This window comes from Lampetra planeri, chromosome 27 (genome assembly GCF_965212315.1).
Source record: "Lampetra planeri chromosome 27, kcLamPlan1.2.h2, whole genome shotgun sequence".
Classification (NCBI taxonomy): domain Eukaryota; kingdom Metazoa; phylum Chordata; class Hyperoartia; order Petromyzontiformes; family Petromyzontidae; genus Lampetra; species Lampetra planeri.
Window position 1 is genome coordinate 9,015,876 of NC_136133.1, and position 10,895 is coordinate 9,026,770.

The 10,895-nt window shown below is 42.6% G+C and overlaps 1 pseudogene; it reads left to right on the plus strand.

Annotated features, from left to right (window-relative positions):
- Positions 1-2,600: 2,600 nt before the first annotated feature.
- Positions 2,601-3,662, plus strand: LOC144727871 (trace amine-associated receptor 365 pseudogene; annotated as a pseudogene).
- Positions 3,663-10,895: the final 7,233 nt, after the last annotated feature.

Consider the following 10,895-nt stretch of genomic DNA (forward strand, 5'->3'; position numbering starts at 1 on the left):
GGATCAGGTTGACCCTTGTTTTGGTCTTGGCGGCTACCTTTATCAGGTGGTCATGGAAGGTTCGCGTAATATTCAGCTCCACAGGTTCGAGTGGAGTTGTGTCACACAGTGTTGCTGCAGGTCCCTTTCAGTGTGCTTGGCGCTCCTTTTATCAAGATGAAATTCAGAGATTGTTGCTTTGTGTGGATTTGGCTTGAGCTTCCATTCCCAGAAATATTCCCCCCATGGTGTTTAGGTCTTGGTTCAGAGTAGATTCAATGTTGTTGAAATTGGCTACTTGCGTTACCAGGGCAAGGTTTGTCTATGGCAGTGTATAGTACGGGGTATATCCATGTGATGTAAGAAAAAAGTTTAGCTGGAGGCATATTATATTTTTTTGTGACATAGAAGTGTAATGTATGACTTACTGTTAGTAGCTCAGCTTATTGGAGAGTATATTGAGTATATTGATGATATTGATGTAGTTTATATTTTAGTTTTTTACGTGGTGGTTTGGCTGCTGCAGCTCCTTACTATTAAAATGTTCCTCCCTTTATTACTGCTAATCCCACTTCCTCCCTTTATTACTGCTAATCCTACATATTACACGAGCATAATGACTTTGAGACCTCCCCCCACCACTTACACATTCCACAAGTAGTGACTAATCCCATATCTGCATTTCCATAAATATGCTAATTTCATCTGTTGATATGTAAATTCCTTTGTCAAGGCGCTCTCCTCCTCTAACCCCTACTTAAATATACGCTGCCAAGCTTGATGGTGTTCCTTCGGACGCTGTCCAACAGCCCTGTTCTTCACCTGAGGACGGCTGCTTGCGTTGTGGCCGAAACGTCGTGAGAATTGTATTTTATTATGTTTATTTGTATTATTTTATTATTTCCCTTCTACATGACTTTACCGAAAGAACAAAGAAGACAGGGCAAGATTATCCGCATATACTAATTTGCGTAACCCGGTTTGCGGCATGTCTCTCGTATAGATATTGAAGAGCATTTCTGCGAGTACTGAACATTGTGGCAACTCATCGTTGAGGAACCGGGGTGAGCTGGCTGTCACCCATATAGACATACAGTTGTCTATTGCTCAGCATCATCCATATCAGGCGTATTGTTTGGAGGCAAGGAATGATCCCTGCGAACTTCAACATCAAGCCCTTAATCCAGACTATGCCGTAGGCTAATTACAGGTCTACAAACGATGCGCCGGTCTTGGATTTCTTCTGGAATCCGGCCTCCACGCATGTCACAAGGGCCAAAACTTTCTCACAGCAGATGCCTCCAGGCTGAAATCCCGCTTGTTCTTCATTGATAACTGACTCGACAAAGGGGCTGATTTTCCGGAGGATGATGCGTTCCAAGAGTTTAAATGTCCGGCACAGCAGTGATATTGGCCTATAGTTTCCCGAGTTGTCAGTTAACTTGCTCTTTTTGGGTATTGCAATGACCATTGCCTCCCACCATACTTTTGGGATGCATTCGGTTTTCATGGTTTTGGTGTGCAGGTTTAGCAGACATTGGAGTCCTATAGGGCATAAGTGATGGAGGAATTCTGGGGCGATACCATCTCTGCCAGAAGCCTTGCCTTTCTTAATTTCAGCCAGACCCTACCTCGCTTCCTCTGTGCTGATGGCGGTGGGGTCTTGTGAAGAAATTGAGGTGAATGTCTGGTGTAATTGGTGATATATCTCCTGCGTGATGATTTTGTTGAGCGGTCCTTTTGTGTTTCCCACTAGTTTGGAGGCCATAGAGTGGGGCAGGATTCTTGTGGTCCGGTATTTTTTGGAGGGTCTTGAATGAGGTGTTTACTCTGGACGTCTGTTGTTCTGCTCCATTCACCAGCATTCCTCCAGATTAGGGTGAGATGCTAGTATGTTTAGAGAATGAACCCATAATGGGGATTGGAACTTGAGCCAGTGGTGAGGTACATTGCTGAGGTCTTAGTTGACGGCTAGGTTGTTTATTTTTCTTGGATTCCGTCAAGTCGAGTCACATCAATCTGCTCCATTCGATCAAGTATTATTATTCACCATTATTTTTTATATTCTGAAAACGGAACAATTCCATAATTGAATAAGACCCATTGATGTTACAGTAATAAAAAACAGAAACCAAAGTAAAAATCTTAAATTAGTTTCTGGTATCTAATAGATTACTCTGAAGATAAATGCTCATCTTGTTGGACTACACACTGAGTTTTAAAATCGAAACATTGACATTCGAGTTAAGTCGTAAGTATTTTTCCTTGTCAATCACGTTTCTCGGAATTCGAATTAGCTTTGTTTAAATCTTTTTTAGGTTTTAGATCGGGTCGTAAGCATGGCTGAAGTACTTAATGAAACGCCTTGTGGCAATCTCCACAAAAGCTATTTTCATGAGCTATTCATTGTTCTTATCGTATTTCTGAAATGTAAAAGTAACCACTTAAATGTATAATTATAGTTGCTGCTCGACATAAACATCAGCCAACGGAACTGCATTTCATTATTTATCTGTTGAAATATTTTTTCCTAAACCACCGCTTGTCATTTTGATTGGTTCTTGACTCGCATATTGCATCTGACACACATACATACACACACACAGACACACGGCATCACCATGGAAAATCGCACGGTGGGTCTTTACGACCACTGCATCGACTCCTTCTACCACCTCAACTGCAGTACACCAACGCTCTCTGTGCCAGAGCGCACCATGGCGCTCAGCGCCATCACCACTCTCATCCTCGCCACCATCCTGGGCAACCTCCTCATCATCACATCCATCGCCTACTTCAGGCAGCTGCAGACTCGCACCAACATCATGGCGCTATCTCTGGCCGTGGCCGACCTCCTGGTTGGTCTCACGGTGATGCCCTACAGCATGATGAAGGCCGTGTACAAGTGCTGGTTCTACGGGCAATTCTTTTGCAATCTGCAGTTCTTCCTTGACTATACGCTTACGAACTCTTCCATCATACACCTGGGTTGCATCGCCTATGACCGCTACGTGGCCATCTGCGACCCGCTCCGCTACTCGCAGCGGGTGACCAATCACACCGTGGTGATGATGCTGCTGATCTCGTGGTTCGCTCCTGCGCTCTTCTCCTCTCCCATCCTCGTGAACTTCAACCCCGAGTGGTCACGTGACATCATCGAGATCATCTCGTGCCCGAACCAGTGCCTGTTCTTCGTGAGCACGTGGCTGGTCAGCGTGGTGGGCGTCTGTCCGTACGTGCTCTCTCTACTCACCATGTCATACGTTTACGCGAGAATTTACATCGTGGCGCGCAGGCAGGGCCGCCAGATCAGCTCGGTGAGTCTACAGGTCCATGCCCAACAGCAGCAGCAGCAACAGCAGGCGGAACCTACAAACATTCGACAGAAGTGGACGGCGATGAAACGAGAACACAGCGCGGCCAAGACACTCGGCAGCATCATCGGAGTCTACCTGCTGTCCTGGCTGCCCTTCTACATGGTGGTCTTGTTCTTCCCCAATTTCCAAAACAGTTCGGCCGCGGTGCGAATCACCACGTGGATCGGCTACATCAGCTCGGCTATCAACCCCGTACTCTACGCATCTCTAAACCGTCCGTTTCGCAGCGCGTTTATCGCCGTGATCAGCTGCAAGGTGCTTTCCTCCAGTAGGGCGAGGACAATGGACCTGTCTGGTGTGAAGTAGGTGATCGCGAGATATGTTTATGGAATACATAAGTGTCTGTGTGTGTATGCCTGTGTCCCTGTCTCTGGCAGTCATCCCGGTCGATCAACCCATAACACCTGGGGCTAATCCATGACCTCATCATAGCGAGCCTTCAACACTTCGTGTGGCCTTGAAGTGCATTTAGCCTGGCACAAGTGCTGTGGCGAATGGTAGTTGTTATTATTGCTGTGTCTCTGTCTGTCCATGTCTCTTTGTATCTGTATCTTTATCTATTCTTTCAGTGTTAATCTGGCTAGATCTATTTGTTTGTCGGTACAATTCTCTCTACCTCGCTATGCCTTTGTGTCTGATTCTCCTCAAATTTCTCTGTCTTTGTGCCTCGCTGTCTTTCATTGTGCATAAATCTCTCCGTATTTCTGTACCCAATTAAATGCATGCCTATTTATCTGCATCTGTATCTCCCTCTGTCTGTCTCTATGTCTATCTGTATCGGTATCTCTCCCGATCCTGACCATGTTAAAACGATTTAAAGCTTTCATGACTGCAGGGATTCATCTTCTTGGTTCTTTCGGTAAAGTCACGTAGAAGGGAAATAATAAAATAATAAAAATTTGACATAATAAAATACAATTATCACGACGTTTCGGCCACAACGGCTGCTTGTGTTGTGGCCGAAACATCGTGAGAATGTTATTTTATTGTTTTATTTGTATTTTTTCATTATTTACCTTCTACGTGACTTTTCTGAAAGAACCAAGAACATGTTAAAACGTTCTAGTAATCGAATTACTAGTACAAAACAAGAGAACTGGAAGACCAGCATGAGTCTGTTTACATATTTAGCACGAATGTACTTATACCATAATCAGCAGACTTAAAATGCAGACAAATGTCCCTTGGTTACCTCGTAACCTTTAATGAAATGAAACTGTGCTTTGTTAATTATTATCAGAAGCCATGATCAGTCGCCTGCTGGGTGAAGGCCTCACCAATACGCCGTGCCGCCTGTTGCGAATCTGTCCACTGAATGGGAGGTTTCAAACGTGTACCGATTTTCAATAAGAAAAAAACGTAAGAACTTTACTAATAAAAATGTAAGAAGGCTCAGAATGTCTATTCCAACAATTTTGGATCACAAATATGTTCATACATAAAAGGTCTGTAAAATGACAAAAACATGAGTACGTACGTTTACACCTTTAACCTAATAATTTAAGGTTAGCATACTTTATATACATTGTAATTAAATGAAATGAGAATATTAATACCTGGGTAAGGAATACTGTATTAACAAAAAGTTCGTTCACTAATGCATGCTTTCGAATGCTTTGTTATTTAAGTGTTTAATTCTGCCTTCTTCGGTGTTAAGCTGTTCATTTGTTAAGTATCCTCTTATCAACAACCCGAATGATGATGGTGGACAACGATCATTATGATGCACGATCAGTTTCTTCATGTTCAATCTGTAAAGATAAACACGTGTAAGGATAAAATTGGCAAAACACAATGATGAAGGATCCTCTTGACAAAGAGTCTTGAGATTCAGAAAAGCGTTCTTGAACATCATAACCATTATCTCGTATGCGTATATGTACATTTATTAGACATTAAATTAGTGCATACGCTTTGGTTCTTTCGGTAAAGTCATGTAGGTAGAAATAAAACAAAATAAATCACGACGTTTCGAACGCAACACAAGCGCTCGTCTTCAGGTGAAAATCGCGATAGCCACGATGTCTGCTGCGAGCAGCATGATGTCTGCTGCCTTGTGAAGAGAAGCTGTTACAAGCAAGAGTTTATATATGTTTTTGAGAACAAAGGTAGCCGAAGTAGTGTTACTGGGGTATAATAGTGTAAAGGTAATAAATAGCATGGCATGTTAAAGGAATTCATATTATTGGTTCTTTCGGTAAAGTCACGTAGAAGGGAAGTAATAAAATAATAATAAAACATAATAACATAATTCTCACGACGTTTCGGCCACAACGCAAGCAGCCGTCCTCAGGTGAAGAATGAAACACCACCAAGCTTGGAGCGTATATTTAAGCTGGGTTGGAGGGGGGGAGGTGGGAAGAAGAGCGCCTTGACAAAATAATTTGCATATCAAGAGGAATTTAGCATATGGAAAATGCGTAGGAGGTGGGCGAGGGGGTTTCAAATAAAAATTATGCCCGTGCATTATGCAGGGTTAGCAGCATCAAAGGGAGGGGGAAGTGGGGTAGCATTAACAAAGGAAAGGAATGTTAATAGTATGTAGCTGCAGTTACTAAACAACCATGTAAAAAACTAAAGTATAAACTACATAAACAACTAAAGTATAAACTACATAGCATCATCAGTATACTTACTATACTCTACAATAAGCTGAGTTACTAACAGTAAGTAATACATTACAATTCTACGTCGTAAAAATTATATAATATGCTTCCATCTAAACTTTATTCTCTTACATCACACGAGTCTACACCGTACTATATACTGCCATAAACAAACCCAACATTATATTATATACTGTATTGCTATAAACCACCTTATACATTTTAATATAACACTATGTATTATACCGGATTCCCACCACCGTCTTGATGAGGGAAGAATTCCCTCATCAAGACTCTATATCATAGAGCCCAATGCATCTCCGACCATGAACACATTTCCAGTGAACTCAAACACGTACGCCAAGCTCTTAAGGCTAATGGTTACTCCGACTACACAATCCGCAAAGCCATCACTCCAACCATCAAGAAAGATCCTGTTGAGGAGCCTTTCAAGACCATCACCTTACCCTACATTGCTGGGGTCACAAAAAAGATCTCCAAAATCCTGATTAAACACAAGATCCAGGTCCGATTCAACACAGTACATAAAATCCGTGATCTGGTACCATCTGTAAAAGATGTGATTCCAGACAAACAGTACCCTGGCGTCTACAAACTAAGTTGCCTCTGTGGTAGCAGTTACATTGGGGAAACCAAACGACACGTCTCAGACCGCATTCGTGAACATAAAGCTGATCTAAAACACGGTAGGACAAACACCTCAGCCGTGGCAGACCACTGTTACAACTCAGTGGGCTCACATGACATTGACTTCTCCAAGACGGAGGTTCTCTGCAAGCCATCTGGCTATCATGAGAGATTCGTTCATGAGGCGATCCACATATACAAACACAGAGACAATTTTAACCGAGAAGATGGATTCAGGCTTAGCAATCATTGGAAGGACGTAATAAACCATTTCGATACACATTAGGGTGAGTTGAATAATACATAGTGTTATATTAAAATGTATAAAGTATAGGGTGGTTTACAGCAATACAGTATATAATTTAATGTTGGGTTTATCTATGGCAGTATATAGTACTGTATATGCTAAGAGAATAAAGTTTAGATGGAAGTATATTATATACTTCTTACGACGTAGAATTGTAATTTTATTATTTGTTGTTAGTAACTCAGCTTATTGTAGAGTATAGTAAGTATCAGTTTATATTTTAGTTTTTTATGTAGTTTTCACTTCGGTTTTCTACGTGGTTGTTTGGTAAATGCAGCTACATATCACTAACATTCCTTTCCTTTATTAACGCTGTTCCTTGCGCCCCCCCGTGGTGCTGTTGATCCTGCATAATGCATGGGCATAATGGGACTTTGAAACCCCTCCGCCCACCCCCTACGCATTGTCCATTGGTATGCTAAATTCCTCTTCATATGCACATTCTTTTGTTAAGGCGCTCCTCCTCGCTACACCTATATAAGCTCCTAGCTTGATAATGTTCTCATTCTTCGCCTGAGGACGGCTGCTTGCGTTGTGGCCGAAACGTCGTGAGAATTGTTTTATTATGTTTTATTTTTATTATTTTATTACTTCCCTTCTACGTGACTTTACTATGTATTATTATACCCACCCTAATGTGTATCACACTGCTATATGTTTACTATACAATTACGATACTATATATTACTTTGTACATTGTATTAAGCATATAAATGTTATACTATTTGTTATTATACACTGTACCATTGACCGTCGTGTCAATGGGTGAGTCGTGGGGGGAAACTTGCAGCGGAGCAAAGAATCCATTCCCTGCGGAGAAAAATGTTAAAGGAAATTAACTTAGATTAGCATGTTGGATTATAGTGCAAAGTCAATCAGCTTCCGGAGCGCATAAGAGCTCAGGAGAAGGAAGCTTGTGTTGCCTCCAAAACGTCGTGATTTAATTTAGTTGTTTTCATTTATAGTATTTTGTTTATTGTATTAGCTACATGACTTAGCCGAAAAAACCAAAGAGTATGTTTACAGAGTACCTTGGTCTCGGGAAAAAAAACAATATTGTGCGAGCCCACAGCATTATAACAATGGTCAGCTACGTCATAGGTATAGTATTGATCCTACCGTGTTTCAGATCTGCCTTGTGTTTGCGAACCCGGTCCGAGACATGTCGTTTCGTTTCCCCAATGTAACTGCTACCGCAGGTACAACTCAGTTTGTAGACCCCAGGGTATTGCATGTCAGGAATGACATCCTTCACAGATGGGATCAGATCACGGATTTTGTGTACTGTATTGAATCAGCCCTGGATCTTGTGTTTGTTTAGGATTTTTGCAATCTTTTTGATGACACCTGCTATGCACGGTAAGGTGATGGTTTTGATTGGATCCTCAGAAGGTTGTGTCTCCATGGTTAGGGATACAGCTTTGCGAATTATGTGGTCCGATTATCCATTCATCTAATCGAAACGTCCAAGCAGCCCTCCCTAAAACCATCAGCTGCCAGACCACCCACCTTTTATGGCCTTCCAAAAATCCATAAAGAAGGTACCCCACTCCGTCCCATCGTTTCCACCATCAACTCCCCTACCTACAAACTGGCCGGATTCTTGTTCTTGTCAGAGACCTTGCTTCCATTCACTGGCAAGACTACCTCGGCAGTACTTAGCTCAGCTCACTTTGTTTCTCTGATTAAGGGCATTTCTCTGTCTCCAGATGATTTGCTTGTCAGTTTTGATGTAGTTTCTCTGTTCACCAAGGTTCCTGTACCTGCCACCATAGCAATAATTGAAGACCTGGTCCAACAGGAACTGAATCATGATGTACCAACTTTACTTACTTCATCTGGAATGGTACTTTCTACAAAAAAAATTGAAGGCACCCCCATGGGTCCCCCCTATCACCAGTGGTAGCTAATTTGTTCATGGAGAAATTTGAAACAAATGCCATCCTGACATCCACCCTACGTCCTTCCTTGTGGAAGAGATACGTAGATGACACTTTCGTCATTTGGCCACATGACCAACCAGCACTGAACCAATTTCTCAACCACATCAATTCCATACACCCATCCATCAAATTCACCATGGAAGTGGAAACTAATGGTAAGCTACCATTCCTGGATGTTTTGATTGAGAAGAGGCCTGATGGCTCGTTGAGACATTCTGTCTACAGGAAAGTTACCCACACTGATCCCTATCTGAAGCCTGATTCCCACCACCACCCGGCCCAGAAGAATTCCCTCATCAAAACACTACACCATAGGGCCCGCTGCATCTCTGACCAGCGCCACCTAGCCAGTGAACTGGAGCACGTACACCAAGTCCTCAAGATGAATGGATACTCGAACCACACAATTCACAAAGCTGTATCCCCAACCATGGAGAGACAACCTTCTGAGGATCAAATCAAAACCATCACCTTACCGTACATAGCAGGTATCACCAAAATGATTGCCAAAATTCTAAACAAACACAATATCCAAATCCGATTCAATACAGTACACAAAATTCGTGATCTGATCCCATCTGTGAAGGATGTCATTCCTGATATGCAATACTCTGGTGTCTACAAACTGAGTTGTACCTGCGGTAGCAGTTGCATTGGGGAAACGAAACAATGTCTCGGACCGAATTCGTGAACAAAAGGCAGATCTGAAACATGGCAGAACCAATACCTCTGCCATAGCTGACCATTGTTATAATGCTGTTGGCTCGCACGGCATTGTTTTTTCCGAGACCAAGGTACTCTGCAAACCTTCGGTTTACCTTAAAAGATTTGTACATGAAGCTATCCAGATATAAAAACAGAGACAACTTCAACCGAGAAGAAGGGTTTAAGCTGAGCAACCATTGGAAGGACGTGATTAACCAGCACAGCGACCAGCTCGGCAACCTGGTCTGACCAGTCTTCCTATCGCAGCGCAGCAGTCAGCCTCGCAGCAGCCAGCCTCACATCAGCGAAGTTCCGTAGCAGCGAGCTCCGCAACAGTGAGCTCCGCAATAGCGAAGCTCCGCAATAGCGAAGCTCCGTTGCAGCCAGCTCCGGAGCAGCCAGCTCCGCGACAGCGAGCTCTGTAGCAGGAGCATGCTCCGCACCCTCACGCGTTAGCACGGCCATCTTTTGGATCGCTAACACGGCTGCTTTTGTCACACATGGACATGCAACCACCGGCATGACGGTATCGACTTGCTCATCTCTCATTGACTTTAACATGATATTCTCATTAACATTGCTCATTTACTTTTACATGCTTTTCTCATTAACTTTAACATGCTATTCTTGGTGACACATAGACTGACGTTAACTTGCTAATTTTTTCATTAACTTTTACATGCTTCTCTCACCAAAATACATTTGCTAATCCTACATGCTAATCTGAGCTCTTATGCGCTACGGAAGCTGATTAACTTTGCACTATAATCCAACATGCTAATCTAAGTTAATTTCCTTTAACATGCCACGCTATGTATTACCTTTACACTATAATACCCCAGTAACACTACTTCGGCTACTTTTGTTCTCAAAAACATATATAAACTCTTGCTGGTAAGAGCTTCTCTTCACAAGGCAGCAGACATCGTGCTGCTCGCAGCAGACATCGCGGCTATCGCGATTTTGACCTGAAGGCGGGCGCTTGTGTTGCGTTCGAAAGGTCGTGATTTTTTTTATTTACAAACGTGACTTTACCGATAAAACTAAGGAGTATGGTTTCTTGCAGTCACGAAAGCTTCAAATCAAGATTACCGTATTTTCCCGCTTATAACCCTGCGGGGTATATGGAGGTGCGGGCGATTCCAAACATATTTTACACGTGTGACATGTCATAACTATGCAACACTTACCTTTGACTAAAGCACTGCTGATTAAACCACTCACACTAAAATTGCACATGTTATCACGTTTTAAATTATTCGAATTGTTTGTACAATTAAACTGCAATGTTTGAAGAGGGCGCACTTTGTTTACCGGCGACGGGAGAGCT